The sequence below is a fragment of the Macaca mulatta genome, chromosome 5, assembly GCF_049350105.2.
Source record: "Macaca mulatta isolate MMU2019108-1 chromosome 5, T2T-MMU8v2.0, whole genome shotgun sequence".
In the NCBI taxonomy this organism is placed as follows: domain Eukaryota; kingdom Metazoa; phylum Chordata; class Mammalia; order Primates; family Cercopithecidae; genus Macaca; species Macaca mulatta.
This window is the reverse complement of record NC_133410.1, coordinates 3,790,442-3,806,947: the sequence shown is the minus strand read 5'-3', so window position 1 is coordinate 3,806,947 and position 16,506 is coordinate 3,790,442.

The window sequence follows — 16,506 nt, the reverse complement described above, 5'->3', positions numbered from 1 at the left end:
CTGTATGATGTCTGCATGGTTGTGTGGCATGTGTGTTGTTCTCCATCAGAGCATCCCCTTCCTCAGGGACTGGGGCATTTGCACCCCTAGAATAGACCCCCCCATCCCACCCTTCTCCCCCAGATCTCTGAGACCCCTGGACTGAGCTACGGGGAGCCTTCTTGCAGCTCCCTCCTGACCCTCCACTGGACCAGCCCCTCCCTAGAACCTAGAACCTGTTCCCCTGCCTGGGATCAGGTCTTAGGGCCTGGAGGGTCAACACAGAGGCCCTCTGCTGTCTCCCAGCTTGGAGTCTTATGGGAAAGAAGCAGCTGGTTGCTGTGGCAACCTGCAGATGGGCCAGCCCTTCCTCCCCACTAGCTAAGCCTCCGGGGTCTGCCCGCACCTCTCCCAGGTGGACAGGGAGAGGAGCCTGAAATCTCTGAGGCACTGAGACCTGCAGCTTCACTGCCAGGAGGCCAGGGTCTCTGAAATGAACAATCCCAGAGGGCAGGCAGAGTCCTCCTGCCCCAGTGGCCTGGGACAGTGGTACGGCACTCCCTGCCCTCGGTCCATCACACGCACAGGGATGCCTGCCCTGAACCCCTCAGGGACCCCCACCCCTAGACCTGTCCTCCAAAATCCTCTCAAACCCCAACAGTCACTGCCTCCTCCTGCCCCACACCCTTTAAGTAAACTCAAACAGCACCAAGAGCTATTTAAGGCAAAGTGACTCCCTGACTCCAGAGCTCCGTGAGACCCAGGAACACCCCACACACAGAATGGGCTTGGGGAGCAGGGTCTGCTCTCAAACCGAGAGACAGTCTGGGAGGCCGTCTCCCACATGTGGGCCCGAGTCCCTGAGCAGAACCCACAGGCATCCTCAGCTCTGTCTCCACACCCCAGGTGGTCAGAAAGACACAGTCCACGCCCCCGGCCTTCCCAGACCACACAGCCCTCGACTCCGTGAGGAATGACGAGGGCCTTTCCCTCCTGTAACCTGCCGCTGGGCCCCCAGGGCGAGGCGCCCTGCGAGGGTGTCTCTGCCCAGCCTCGCTTTCCGTGTTCCACACACCAGCCTGCCTCTCAGTCCCTCAGGCTGGTGCCCAAGGCCCCTCCCATGAGAAACCTCCCCCAAAAAATAAAGGAAGTCTCTGCCCTTCTTCTCTCCTTGGTCTTCACAACCTGGGAAACTTGCAGCCTGGGTGCTGCTGGACGCGAGGACGCCAACCACCCTGCCCCACCAACCCGGTACACAGCAGAGCCCGCGTGCAGCTCCAGGCTGCGCTCCGAGCTAACAGCCAGGCCAGAAAGTGTGAAGGGCCTCTCTCAGCTCCCGCTCAGCTGGGAGCTTCCCCAGGCAGCAGGGTCAGGAAACGGGGCACCCTGCTGACCCCCCACTCTCGCTCAGGGGCCCTCACTGTGTGGGGGCTCCAGGACAAGGCCCTGCCCCTGTGCAGAGATAGTGAGGGCAGGAGGCCAGGGCAAGGTGTCAGAAACCATCCCCACCTGTACGGAGGAGAAATCCGCCTCCTACAGAGAGCAGGGGCTGAGTAAGAGAGGGGAGTGGCAAGACAGTGTGAAGGGAGGGCAAACATCCCTGCCCGGGTGTGGGTGCTCCTGGGAGCCTCTGCCCAGGAACACGCACACACAACACACCACACACACACAACACAGAAACCATTCGCACAAACCACATAACACAAAGTCTGAGGTGAGCACAGTCTTCCTGAGACCCCCAGCATGGCCCCAGGAAAGGGAGTTCCTGCAATGAAAGATTGATGGTTTGACAAGGGCAAGAGAGGGGGGAGGAAATACCTGTTTAGACAGATGAATGGATGGGTGACAGATGATGGGTGGATGATGGATGGATGAATGGATGATGGATGGGTGAATGGATGATGGATGGGTGAATGAGTGATGGATGGGTAGGTGGATGGGTGGATGGGTGGGTGGATGGGTAGATGGATGGATGCACGGGTTGATGGATGTTCAAGTGGGTGGATGGATGGGTGGATGATAGGTGGTAGCATGGGTGTATCATGGATAATGGATGGACGGATGGATGGATGGATGGATGGATGGATGGATGGATGGATGGATGAGTGGATGGATGGATGGATGGATGGATGGATGGATGAGTGGATGATGGATAGATGGATGGATGGGTAGATGGGCAGATGGATGATGGATGGGTGAATGGATGATGGATGGGTGGTGGGTGGATGGGTAGATAGATGGATTCATGGGTGGATGTTAAGGTGGGTGGATGGATGGGTGGATGATGGATGGATGGGTGATTGAATGGGTGGATGGATAATGGATGGATGGATGATAGATGGGTGGAGGATAGATCGATGGATGGATGTTTGGATGGATGGATGGATGGATGGATGGATGGATGGATTGGTAGATGGATGAATGGATGGATGGGTGGATGGATGTTCAGGTGAGTGGATGGATGGGCGGATGGTGGATATATCACGGAAGATGGATAATGGATGAGTGGAGGGGTGGATGGATGGGTGTATAATGGATGAGTGGATGGGTAGATGGGTGGGTGGATGATGGATGAGTGGATGGAGGATGGATGGATGCATGTATGAGTAGATGGATGATGGATGATGGATGGATGGATGGATGGATGGATGGATGGATGGATGGATGGTTATATCATGAATGATGCATGGATGAATGGTACATAGGTGGTTGGATAGATGGATGGATGTTCAGGTGGGTGGATGAATGAGTGAGCAAATATTTGGGTTATAAATGAAAAGTGTGTGATAAGTGAAGGAACAATGAGTCAAAGGTCCAAAGTGGTGCCATATCCTAGCAGAGTGTGGCCAATGAACAGAGGCCAGATCAAGCAGTCCCCAGGGTAGGGCTGGGCAGCTGTCAGAAACACACCCTGTACAAGCCCAAGCCAGGGGACAGGTGGCAGCAAGACAAGGTGGCACAGCCTTCCTGGCTGAGCCTCACCTGCCTGTGTGTGTGCATCTGTGTGTGTGGCTGTGTGTACACATGGAGTTGTGTGTCTGAGAGTTCAAGTGTGAGTTTCTAACTGTATGCAAACCTGTTTGTGCTCTCATGTGTGAATATATGTGTGCATGTGTCTGTGTGTTGGGGCATAGCCTGTGGTGTGTGGGTGTGTGCATGTGTCTGCCTGCCTGTCTGAAGTCTCTGTGTTTTTGGGTGTTGGATGTATCTGCATGTAAGCGTATCTGTATGTACGTGGTGTGCTGGGCATCCTCTCCATACCTTCTGCCTGGGACCCCTCTCTGTTTTGAGCTCTCCCCGGTCCATGTCAGTGCCGTGCTGGTAAAGATGTAACAACTGGCTCTGCATCAGGACTTGGGAGAGCCCTGACATTAGCATTTGCTGATATCCGTGATGTAAACCCAACCATGGCTTGGGGGACTTCGAGCCCCCAAGGCACTGAAAGCAGTGTTGGGAGGAGACACAGGAGCACATTCAGCTCTCCGGAGCCTGTGTCACTGGCTCCAGATGCTTCGACCTGGCTCTGACTCCTCATGCATCAAAGCCCTCATCACATGGTTCTACCTTGGACCATGGGCTCAAGCACCTCCACGGTGGCCTGGGGCCTCTGCTCTCTCTGCGCAGTCAGGGGCCAGCCTGAATTGTCCATGTGTGCTGGGTCCCAGAACTCTACCCAGGGGTTCCAGGGGCAGGAGAGGTCAGGGCTCTGCAGAGGAGGGGACCAGCAGCTCCCCAGGGTCAGCACCTGCACGCCACAGCCCTGGAGCTAACCCTGCCCTGAGAGAGTGGCCACCCCATGGTCCCTCCCTGCCCCACCACCTCCAGGAAGCCCTCCCTGCCCCACCACCTCCAGGAAGCCCTCCCTGCCCCACCACCTCCGGGAAGCCCTCCCTGCCCCACCACCTCCGGGAAGCCCTCCCTGCCCCACCACCTCCGGGAAGCCCTCCCTGCCCCACCAGCCACCTGTCATCTTATAGACAGCAGTGCATTCACCGTGGAACCCTCGAGTCTCTCCTTGAATGCGTGCCACGCTGACTCGAACCCAGGGTGGGGCTGTGGGACACCACTGCTGATCCATTCTACAGAAAGTCTACTCCCCCCCACTCTGTTCCAAGCATCATGCTAGATGCTGAGAGTACAGAGACAAATAAGGCCTATCCCCACTCTCATGGAGCCCCCCACAATGAACCCCACTACTACGAATCTGCACTCCTTCAAGCTCAGCCTGGCCCCTGGCCAAGCTAGATCGGGACCTGACAGGTGCATGTTAATAAGCCCCACCCCTGTCGTGGCCACAGAGCACACTGAGCAGCCCCACCTGGCCGGTGGGCGCACCACCCTGCAGGCTGCCTAGACAGGGGACAGCCCTGCTCACCCCGCAGGCCCCCATCTCTCACACACACGGTCATGGGGGCAGCACAGAGTTCAGCTCCCTCTGCCCAGGGCTGCCTGCCAGGTCAGAAAGCAGTGTCCCCACCTCAGTGGAGAGGGAGGAAGGGTGTGTGCCCTCGACAGACGGTGCCCAGGGCGGGGGCGGGCCCTGGAGTCTGCACAGATGGAGGAGGCCTCTTTACGCTTCTGCGTCCAGCGAGGTCAGATGGCCTCTGGTGCAATCTCCCTGCCTGTGAGTATCTCACCATCTGTGCATGCCCTTGGCCGCCATGTCTGCCCTGGGCCTGTCCCCAGCCTGACCCTCCTCTTCCTCCACCTGTCATTAACCTTCACCGAGGAGGGTTTTTCCAGCATGGCTCTGCCTCCAGCCCTCTGCAGGCTCTGTGGCTTCCCACTGCCCTCGGGACAAAGCTGGGACTCCTATGCAGCTAGCATAGATCGTCTCCTCTGTCCCGGGCCGAACCTGGCTCTGCTCTCCACATAGACCGTCTCCTCTGTACCAGGCCTGGCCTGGCCCTGCCCTCCGCCCAGGCTCTGGACACACCCTTCCTCTCCCCTGGACACTCGATGTGCGTCCTCAGCCCTGCCCTGGGTTCACAACTCCACACGCCTCTGCATAGCGCATTTTGAACTTCTTGTAAACATTCCTTCTTTCCACATGCACTCCGAGTACCCAGTCCATGCCAGGAAAACCACAGGGAGCAGGAGCAAGGGTGCACGAGAGACAAAACCCACAAAACAGGGGGGTCACCTGCAGGGGAGACCTCGCTGGGGGGGCCAGGGAGAGACACGGGGGCCTGGGAGGGAGCCACGTGGACACAGGGAATGATGCCCCAGGCAGCAAGTGCAAAGCTCTGAGGCATCCGCTTCCGGCAGGCTGAGGAAGAGCCTGAGGGCAGGGCAGCCGCGTGGGGTGAGGGCCGCGGAAGATGTGCTTGGGACAGGACAGGACCACCGGACTGCGGGGTGGGCAAGCCAGGTGCGTGAATTCCATAGGATGGGCTTCTGGGAGCAGCCCAGAGTGCCTGGCCCAGTGATGCTGATACCTAATCGCGCTTCCCATGTGCAGGCCTCGCCCTACACACACGTTCATGCACCACAGTTATGCGATCCTCACAGCTCCCCAACTAGGCCCATTTTGCAGATAAATAAGCAGAAGCAGAGAGGTGAAGTCGCTGGCCCAGGGCCAAGCAGCAGGCAAGGGCAGAGATGGAAAGCAAACACAGGCACGCGACTCTGCATTCCCCCACATGCCCTACCCCACTGTGGTTTGGTCTCCAGGAACAGGGATGCGTCCTCCTCCTCCCTGAGCCTGGCACCGGACCGGTGAGGACCCATCTGGGTGGGTCATGAGGTGACAGCTTAGCACCCCACAGCATCCAGAGACGTCCCAGGAACTCGCTGAACTGGAGGGGCCTAATGCACCTTGGTCCTCCAGGGTCTATGGGCTCTGAACTCACTAATTCATTTCTTCATTCCCTCACTCATTCACTCACCTACTAACTCATTCACTAACTCACTCATTCACTCACTCATTCATTCATTCACTCACTCATTCCCTCACTCATTCACTCACCTACTAACTCATTCACTCACCTACTAACTCATTCACTCACTCATTCATTTGCTCACTCACTCATTCATTCACTCACTCATTTGCTCACTCAGTCAGTCACTCAGTCACTCCTTCACTCACTCATTCACTCACTCACTCACTCATTCACTCACTCATTCATTCGCTAACTCACTCATTCACTCACTCACTCATTCACTCATTCATTTGCTAACTCACTGATTCACTCACTCACTTATTTATTCACTCATTCATTTGCTCACTCATTCACTCATTCATTCACTCACTCATTCACTCACTCATTTACTCACTCACTCACTCATTCATCCACTCACTCATTCATCATTCACTCATTCACCACTCACTCATTCACTCATTCATTCACTCGCTCACTCATTCACTTGTTCACTTATTTACTCACTCACCTGCTCATGTGTTCATTCACCCATTCACTCACTCACTCATTCAGTTGTTCACTCACTCACTCATTCACTCTTTCACTCACTCATTCACTCACTCATCTATTTGACAAATCTGGCCTAGCCCTACCTATTCCCTGGGCCAAGCTAAAAGTACTGAAATGCATCATTGCTGTCCCACCATGGGGACATCTCAGACTGGTGCTCATGGACACAGAGAGAGACAATGAGGGAAGCCCAGGGGTGTCTGAGCTCTAAGGAGACCTCTCTGCTGGGCAGAGTCAAAGGGCACTCCCCTGCTACGTGGGATAGTGACCCTCTCCACCCTGTAGGGCCACAGTGTCCATTCCTGTCCCAGGTGTCTCAGGGACACAGAGACCCTGTGGTTTCCTACCTGGCCCCACATCCTGCTCTATGTCCCTGCCTGAGAAAAGAGGAGTCACCTGACAGTGGCTACAGTGATGGCACGCAGCGTGCCTGCCATTCCAGCCAGCATCAGAGACGGCTGAGCTCAAGGGGCCGGCAGACGGACTACGGCAGGGGCCGGCTGTGCCTGGCAGACCCTCGGGCAGACGGAGGTGGGCAGGGGCTGGTCAGGCCAGACCTCAGTCAGGGACCTGGAGCCAGGGTCTCTGGAGCCAAGATGGACTGGGAAAGAGAGAGGGTTACCTGTCCTTGCCTCAGCCCACGGGGGAGAAGGGGGGTTGAGAGGGGCTGGAGATGTGGTCAGCAAGGGGTCCCAGACACCAGAGAAGACAGAAGCCTAAAGCAGAGGGAGCCCCACCCCACAGAGGACAGCCCAGGGAGGCTGCAGACATCAGGGCTGGGGTCCTGCCTGGCTCATCGCTCCTGCCTGCAGAGGCTTGGGGTAATGGTGGCAGCCAGTCCATCTGGAGCAGTCACTGAGCGCCAAGTCCACACCTGGCTTCACCATCATTGACTCATTCAAGCCTCGTAACAACCGATGAGGTCTCCATGGCTCCCACACAGTTAACTAAAACTCAGAGAGGCCAACGGTCTCCTACAAAGGGGGCTATGAGCCCACCACAGGTGGGGAGCTAAGAGCCCCTGCTCCCTGCCCCTCCAATCCCTTACCAAGGAAAGGGGACACATAAACAGTCCCTACGGACATTCCCTAAGGAGGCCCAGAACCTGCCGCTTCACCAGTGGGATCCTGGGCCCCAGGCCCCGCGGGACGGCCAGGCCAGCCCCAGGAGTGCTCCCTGCAAAGCTTGAAGTGCCCTGACCCACGTGCCCAAGGAGGCCAGCCTAGGGAGTGACAAGGGCTCCAGGCATGCCCTGCCTGCCTTTCCCTGGCCCATGGCCTCAGGCAGCTTAGCTTACCCTCAACCCACTGGCTGCCTGACCACCATAGGTCCCGGTCCTCATCCCCACACAGCTCTCACAGCCCTGCTGGAGGCCCCCGGCTGCCCCGCCTCCAGCCCTCAGACATCCTGGCATGCTCCTCCTGAGCCCCTCCCTCTGCAGGAGTCCTAGGGACCTGGAAGGCAGGTGGGGCAGTGGGACGTCCCACGAGAGGCTTCTAACACGAATAGCCTGGTCCTGGGTTCAGATCTGCCCACATCCCACGAAGGCCAGCCTGGTGCGGCCAATGGGCTCTGCCTCAGAACCAGCAGGGAGGTGATAAATGCAAGTCCCTCGCCTCATTCTGACTTTCTGAGTCCAAATCTCCAAGTGGAGCCTGGAAACTGGATTTTACAGATGCCAGGGCCTTCTAAGCGGGAGCCTGGTGAGCTGAGAATGCTGGTCCCAGAGGCCTGGCAAGCCCCAGCTCGTGAGCCCCCGCCCGCAGAGCAGCAGCTCCCGAAGCAGAGCCCGAGGCCACTGCGCCCTGTGCCCTTGGTGCCCAGCACAGTGTGGGCGGAGTAAGGAGCCAGGAGGATGGGTGAATTAGTGAATGAATGGGTGAATGAACGAATGTGTGAATGAATTCAAACACCCTTCCAGTTCTGCCAATGCCACTGCCCCCAAGAGGCCTGGTGCTAATCCACAATAACTTGGAAGAATGTTGACCCCTGGCCCAAGACCCTAGACCCCTCAATGCACAGGGCTTCCTCATGCCCCCTCCCACCCTAGGGTCCCCACTCCCCTGACCAGAGACATCAGAGACCAAAGTAGCCAAGACGGAACAACTCAAGGTTAATTTCCTTGTTCTTTGTGCTGTGTGCCCCTGGGCCAGTAACTCAACCTCTCTGAGCAGCCGTTTCCCACTTCTGAAAGTCCCGTTTACTTCCCAGGGGTGTTTGGGGCCCAGTGAAATAACAGATAGTCTGGCCAAATGGGGAAGCACATCCCACTGGAAGGCGCTGACCAGACAGGGCTGGTATGGCAGAAATACCCTCACTCCATGCTCCACACACACAGCCTTGAAGCTGCTGGGTCTCCCCTGCCTAGGGTTAGCACACATACACATAGACCCAGACAGGTGAGCAGGTTGCCTGAGGTCCCAGCTCCTCCAGGTGTGGGGCAGGATTTGAACTCGGGGCTCCCTGGCCTATGAGCACTGCTCTGAACCCTTCTGCCAGCACGGGTACCCCATACACACCACACTGGCTACTCCACAGCATTCCTGCTGCTTGGAATGCCTTTCAAAGTTCAGCACAGACCAGCCACCTCCTCCAGGAAGCCTTCCCTGATGTCCCAGCCCCACAAGCTACTGGTGTACATGCCCCCTCTCTGGCAGAAGCTATTCTAAAGACACACGCCCTGTTGTTGGTTCATTCAGCATACTCTGTGCAGACACCATGTGCCTCTCGGAGGTCTTCTCTCCGTTCCCTGGCATGCAGTAGGTCTGGTACTTTGCTGGCGCCCTGCTCCACGGGTCCCCCTCTGAATCATTTCCACCCTTGGGCAGCTATGAGTAAATGCCGGGACCTCCAGCCAAGATCTTTTCATTGGCTCTTTGTTTGGGCTGTTTTTGCCCTTTTAAAGTAAAAATAGTTTATTTTTAACATATTGTTGCTGTTGTTTTCTTTTTAAGAAGATGCAAAAAAAAAAAAGCCAGGCTGCTTTCTCCTCTTGGCCAGTATGTCTGTGGCAGCCCTTATCAGACACCCGGAAGCTCTGTCAAGGACCCCCAGGCACCCAGGGTTCCCAGAGAGAGTGCAGGGGCTCGGGATTGGGGGCGCTGCCACCAGAGGTAAAGGAGGCATGGCCTGTTCTCTTGTGGACAAACCAAAGATGCAGGGGAGGGCCCAGGAGGACCCCCTCCCCCTGGAACAAGGGCCTCTGTGGGTGGAACCAAGAGCGTGAGAGCTGCCTGGGCCATCTGGAAGACGAACGGCAGTCCCCTCTGCAAATGCCTCTGGGCAGCGCCTCCCTAAACCAGCTCTGCCCTTGGGAAGCTTACAGGACAGAAGGGGAGGCAAGGGGAGTGGAGGGCTGAGGCCAAGTAAGGAAAGGGGAATAGGGACACAAAGAGGAGCCCAGGAAGGCCTCTTGGGAAAGGCGGCTCCTGAACTGAGCCCTGAAGGATGACAAGAGTTACGCAGACGAATGAGGACCAGAAAGGACACTGCAAGGAGCTGCCCCCCTGAGACGGGCACCGTATCCCCCACCTGGAGCCTCAGTCTCCTACGCTGTCAAATGGGACAGTCCTAGTGGGGCTGACCAGGTAGGGTTCTCACAAGGACCCAGCAGTCTCACTACCCATTTGTTCATTGCTTTCATGATCAATCGTCACCTGTCTTCCTTGACCCCATCCCGTGCCAGGGCCCGGAGAGGCCAAGAAGGACCAGATAAGGCCCTGGAAGGTTCTGGCTACTCCCAGGCCAGAAAGGAAGATGGATGAGAAGGGATGATGATCGTCTGCATTCCAGCGGGGTCTCCAGAAGGGGAGGGTCTGAGTCTTTCAGGGACATTCATGTCCACGTTGCTACTTGACGAAGGATGAGGAGGTGGGTAGCTCTGGCAGGCCAACAGGGGGATGTACTGAACGAGGAAAAGTCCCCAGGCAGGGCCCGCAAAGCAGAAAGCCGAGCCGGTAGCTCAGAGTCCCACCCTGGCTCGAATGTGTCACAGAGACAGCAATGGCTCCACTGAAAAGGCAGTGGGACCAAGTGCAGCCACCCACAGTTCTGCTCACACTGCTGTGGCCCACAATTGCCCAGTGATCCCCGCAGGGACTTGCTGAGGCCTGGGGTGGGACCCACTCCCCAGGGCAACCAATCAGAGACAGCTGTGGCACATGGACATGAGGCCGAGGGCCAGAGCAGCTCCTGTCTGGGTTTCAGCTCCCTCCTCGTCTCCCCCATGATAACATAAAGACAAAGTGAGGCTTCCAGGAACTCAGCGCTGCAGAGGTGGCTGTCTAATGGCCCTCTGCCCTGACCCAGCAGGACCCAGTTCCTGATGGGGAGTTGGGAGGGGGAGAAAGAAGAGAGAAGCAGGTGCAGTCGGTCCCCTGCCAAGGTGGCTGGGCCCAGCGCTGGATGCAGGGGATCCCCGCAGCACACCGTTTGCCCTACACGTAAAGACTTTCTGACCACTGCCTCGATGTGGTTCTCCGGGCTGGGAGCGGCCTTCTTCCTGCCCTACAAACCATTCCCCAGCAGCAGCCAGAGGGGTCTTTCAAACCCCAGAGTCACCCCCAGGCTCAAAACCCTAGGAGCCTGTTATCTTCAGAACACGTTTCACAGTCCTTGGCCTGGGAGGCAGCCTGGCTGGGAGTTTCAGGCCTGGGCCTAAATCCGGCCTCTCAGAGCACCAGCCATGCAGGTGGTCAGTGCTCCTGCAGCCAGGCCCAGAGCCTCGCTCACACACAGAGGAGGGCCCATGGCGTCGGAAAAACAAAGAAAGAGTATATATGGGCCAAGCTTGCTCTCAGGCACACACAGCCCTCAAGGACAGAGTGGACGAAGGCACAAGCCTCAGCCCTGGACCCAGGCTTCCCCTGCACACGGAATCCCTCAGGCTTCCTGCCCTCAATAAGGTGAGTCTCGGCACACGAGGCCCCTGCTCCCTGTCCACCGTGCTGTGGGAGGGCCACCTGGGTCACCCCAGAGGTCCAGCAGCTCCTGGAAATCAGTGCCCACCAGATATGGGAAGCGCCTCTGCCCTTGCTCCTCCAGGCCCAAGACAGGGAAGGGTAATTGTCTAGAAAATGTCCAGGCAAGGCTGCTCCTCCGGGTGCTCCCAGGTAAACTCCAGGAGACGGGCTTTCCCAGCCCCTGCTGGCTTCCCTAACCACCCCCGTCACCCCAAACATCCTTTGTCAGCCCCACAATTGCCCACTGGAGATTCTGTGGCTCCTTCACGCCAGGCCCCTAATTCATGGAGAGTAACTTGAAGGGAGACAAACTAGAAAGTAGAAGTCTCAGCCAGGCGCGGTGGCTCGTGCCTGGACTCCCAGCACTATGGGAGGCCGAGGCAGACAAATTACTTGAGGTCAGGAGTTCAAGACCAGCCTGGCCAACATGGTGAAACTCCATCTCTACCAAAAATACAAAAATTAGCTGGGCATTGTGGTGCATGCCTGTAATCGCAGCTACTCAGGAAGCTGAGGTATGAGAATTGCTTGAACCCGGGAGGCAGAGTTTGCAGTGAGCTGAGATCGCACCACTGCACTCCAACCTGGGTGACAGAGGGAGACTTTGTCTCAAAAACAAAACATAGAAGTCCCATAGCCTCAGTCCCGGGAGGCTGTGGGGGACGGCCCGGTCCCCACCCTCACTCCCTGCCTGGCCCAGGGAGCAAAGCCCCCACAAAAAGCAAGTGCAAAGCAATGCATGGGCAGAGGTGCAGGAGGGGAACTAGGCTGGCAAATGCAAATTTAAACAAGCCATTCATTGCCAAGCAGTGCGTCATGGCACTCAGAGACATATAAAGGGACTCTTGACATGAAAAGGACCCCCTTAGCTCCAGGCCCACCTCCTGTTCTTGTTCTGCCCAATCCTTTACCTGCGGGCATGCGGCTGGGGTGGGTGTCCCTCCTCTTCCTATGATTTATCCTGCAAAAAGCATCCAGGGTAGCATTTACGGACCACCTGCGGCATACATAGCCCTGGGCTAAAAAAAAATAAGGAATGTCAACTGCCGTGTCTGGGAAGCCTCGCTGGTGCTGGTGGCCAGGGCGGGACGCTGGGTGGACACAAACTAGTGGAGGGGCGGGGCTTGGAGTCACCACCTCCAGCGGCCTCCCACCTCTGAAAAGGTCCCTGTCCTCGGGCTAGGCCCACCAGCCTGCATGGCTTAAATTAATCTTCCTGCCTCCCCAGCCTATGGAGAGGGGAGGAAGCTCTGAGGGCCTCCTGCCTGGGACTCCTACTAACGACTGTATCTGGGAGAGCAATGCCCCCCACACACACACAGATGCACACAGACACGTGTACACCTGCCCCCCACACACAGACACATGTGCACACCTGACCCCCACACACACAGACTCATGTGCACACCTGCCCACACACACGTGCACACCTGCTCACACAGACACGTGCACACCTGCTTATACACATACATGTGTGCACACCTGCCTTCACATAAGACACATGTGCACACCTGCCACACACACATGCACACCTGCTCACACACAGATGCACATGCACACCTGCTCACACACATACTCATGGGCACCCCTGCCCACACATATACACATGTGCACACCTGCCTTCACATACACATGTGCACACCTGCCCACACACACATGCACACCTGCTCACACACAGACGCACATGCACACCTGCTCACACACATACTCATGTGCACACCTGCCTTCACATACACATGTGCATCTGCCCACACACTCACACGTGCTCACACAGACACATGTGCACACTTGCTCACACCCATACACATATGCACACCTGCTCACACGTGCACATCTGTTCACATGCACACATACACATGTGCACACTTGCTCACACACAGACACAAGTGCACACCTGCTGATATGCATACACATGTGTACCCCTGCTGCCATGCACACATACTCATGTTCACACCTGCTCACACACATACACACATGCACATCTGCTCACACACACAGGCATGTGCACACCTGCTCACACATACACATGTGCACAGCTGCTCACACGCATACCCCCAGGTGCATGTGCTCTGTGGTTCCCTGACTTCCACACCACAGGCTTCTGGAAGTGATGGGCACTAATGTTGCCGGCTGCATCTCTGGGCAGGTTTCCTTGGCAACCTCTCTCTCCTACTCTCTGTTTGGGTCCCAGTGTCTCCACGAAAGCATCAGAGCCATCAGGAGCAGAGTTCTGCAACCTCTTAAAAAGAAGATGTGGCAGGGTTGACAAACACATCTTGGCACAGCACCCAATCATAGAGCTCTGCATTTGGGGTGCTGTCCTCATGAGGGAAATCTGCTTGGACCCCAAAATGCTGTGCAGCCTTCTGGGAGACTCGGCCTCTCTGAACCCCAGTTTCTCCTGGGGCTGGGGCCATGGGAGCAGTGCTGCTGCCTCACGGGCTGGGTCCAGCACACGTGGCTGGGAAGGGCAGCCGGTCATCCCAGGAGCTGCACCTGGGACGTGCTCTCCCTTACAGACCCAGGAGGGAACCATCCCTGCTCACACCTTGACCTCAGACTTCTGACCTCCAGAACTGGGAGACGATTCATTTCCGTGGCGAGGGCTCCTTGTCTGTGGTATGTTTTCCTGGCCACCTTGCACTATGTCCTAAGGCAGAGGGGCAACCATCAGCCTGGCTCCCACCTGCCCACCAGCTCTGTTGCAGGAGCCTCAGGTCCCCGGGCCTGTGTCAACTAACCCAGGGATCAGTCAGGAAGGTTTTGAGAGCGGCTGATCTGAGCCGCAAGAGGCCATCCAATTGGATCCGTCAGACCTGACCCTGCCTTCCGATACATCGGACACATTCCAGCTGCAGGATAGAGAGTGACCTCGGGTGTAGGGCCAGCTGCACATGGATGACACCTTTGGAAAAGCTTGTCCTGAGACCGGATCCCCGGGGCCCGCCCCCTCAGCCTGGATCCTGTCCTGCCAGGCCCGGGTGCCCCTCCCCTGCCTGACTCAGCTCCCCTGACCCCACCCTGAACTCTGCTTCCCCAGCCTCACCCCATAGCCTAGGCCTTCCTGACCCTGTTGGGCCCCTGTACCGGGCCCTTGAGTCTAGCGGAGGCTTCCCGCCCCTCCCTTCTGCTCCAGCATCCACAGCTTGACCCTTAGCTTGGCTCTCGAGGTCTCTCCAGCTTGCCCCTCACAGGGTGACCCCGCACTGCCAGCCTTCTCCACCCCACAGGCCCCTCCTGGACCTGCCGCCTTCCTCTTGTCCAGATGGCCCCACCGCCCCCAGGAGCTCTGCCTCTGAGGACCCTCCAGCCCCTCGAAGACTGTGCAGGAAGGACAAAGCCCCTGCCACAGTGCCACCCCACGAGGGCTGGGCTGTGGGTTTGCAAGGGACCTGTCTGTCACCAGGGCCCCTGCAAAAGGTCTGGAACCCGCCTAGTAACCACCACCACCATCCAATGCATGGCGCTTGCTACAGCCAAGCCTGTTCCAGAACTTTCCATGGAGCATCCCCTTTCTCCTCACAACAGCCCCACTGAACTGTGGTATCATAGCCCCATTTCACAAATGAAGAGACGGAGGCCCAGGAAGCCAAAGGACTCAGCTAAGCCCTCCCAGCAGTGAGGGTCAGCAGCAAGACTTAGACCACCATGTGGGATTACTGAGCCCAGGAGCTCGAGGCTGCAGTGAGCTGTGATCGTGTCACTGCCCTCCAGCGTGGAAGAAAGCCAGGTCAGGGGAGTGGCTGGAAACAGACCCAAAGAGATGGAAGCTTACCCAGGAAAAGGTGCGCATCTCAGGTCACTGGGGATTCAACAAAATTTTCAGTAAACGGTGCTGGAACCAGTGAATAAAAGACAAATCCAGGCTGGGCACAGTGGCTGACGCCTGTAATCCCAACACTTTGGGAGGTCGAGTCAGGCCGATCACTTGAGGTCAGGAGTTCGAGACCAGCCTGGTCAACACGGTAATACCCCGTCTCTACTAAAAATGCAAAAATTAGTTGGGCATGATGGCACGTGCCTGGAATCCCAACTACTCGGGAGGCTGAGGCAGGAGAATCACTTGAACCCAGGAGGTGGAGGCTGCAGTGAGCCAACATCATCACTGTACTCCAGCGTGAGTGACAGAGCAAGACCCTGTCTCAAAACAAAACAAAGCAAACAAACAAACAACCACAACAACAAAAAAACAAATCTAGACTTCAAAGGAGAGACTCTATAATAAGGGATTGTTTGAAGGGTGGAGGGAATGCCGTGGTCAGGGAGGAGACCAGTGCTACTGGGAGGATACCTGACCATGAGCTCTGCAGGCATCTCGAGGGCTGGGACGGGTTTTCTCTTACGGAGAGGGGTCGGCAAGGCTAGAGGCATGGGTGTGGGGAGATGGGATGACGGTGCCCATGGGACGGTGAGCAGAGGTCTTCCCGGGACCACCCTGCTCTGGGAGGGGCTGTCTGCTGCCTCCGGTCGGGGTCTCCGCTCAGGGCCTGGAGGGGGCGCCATGTTAACCCAAGCCTGGGTCGCAGGCATGCTGTGGGGCGGCGCAGTGGGAGGAGCGGTGCCGCGGATCGTTCACCAGGCAGAGGGGCTGGGGGTCTGGGGCTGGCCTTGTCCCTGGTAAACCAGGGGGCGTCGTGAGTCTTGCCTGAGTCCCACGAGGAAGGGGCTCCTTTCAGGAGGCCTTTTTCCAGAACACATAGGGTGGGGTACAATGGAGCCTGTGCTGGGCCCAGGTGAAACTCAGCATTATAAGAAAAACTGGATAAACACTTAGAAAAGGTAGAATGGGATCTGACTTTATGGCATATCCCAGAGTAAACTCCAAGTGGATCAGAGATTAAAACGTGAAAAATGAAACCACAGGGCCTGGCACAGCGGCTCATGCCTCCCAGCACTTTGTGAGGCTGAGGTGGGAGGATCACTTAAGCCCAGGAGTCCAAGACCAGTCTGGGCAACATAGGGAGTCCTCGTCTCTATTTCAAAAAAAGAAAAAAAGGAAAGAAAAGAAAAGAAGAAATGAAACTACAAATGAGCCTAAGGAATTTGCAGCGTGTGGATTTCTTTATAACCTAAGAGCCGCAGAATAACTGCGGCTCCAAAGTCAGAAGCAATCGTGGAAGATACTGATGATACTG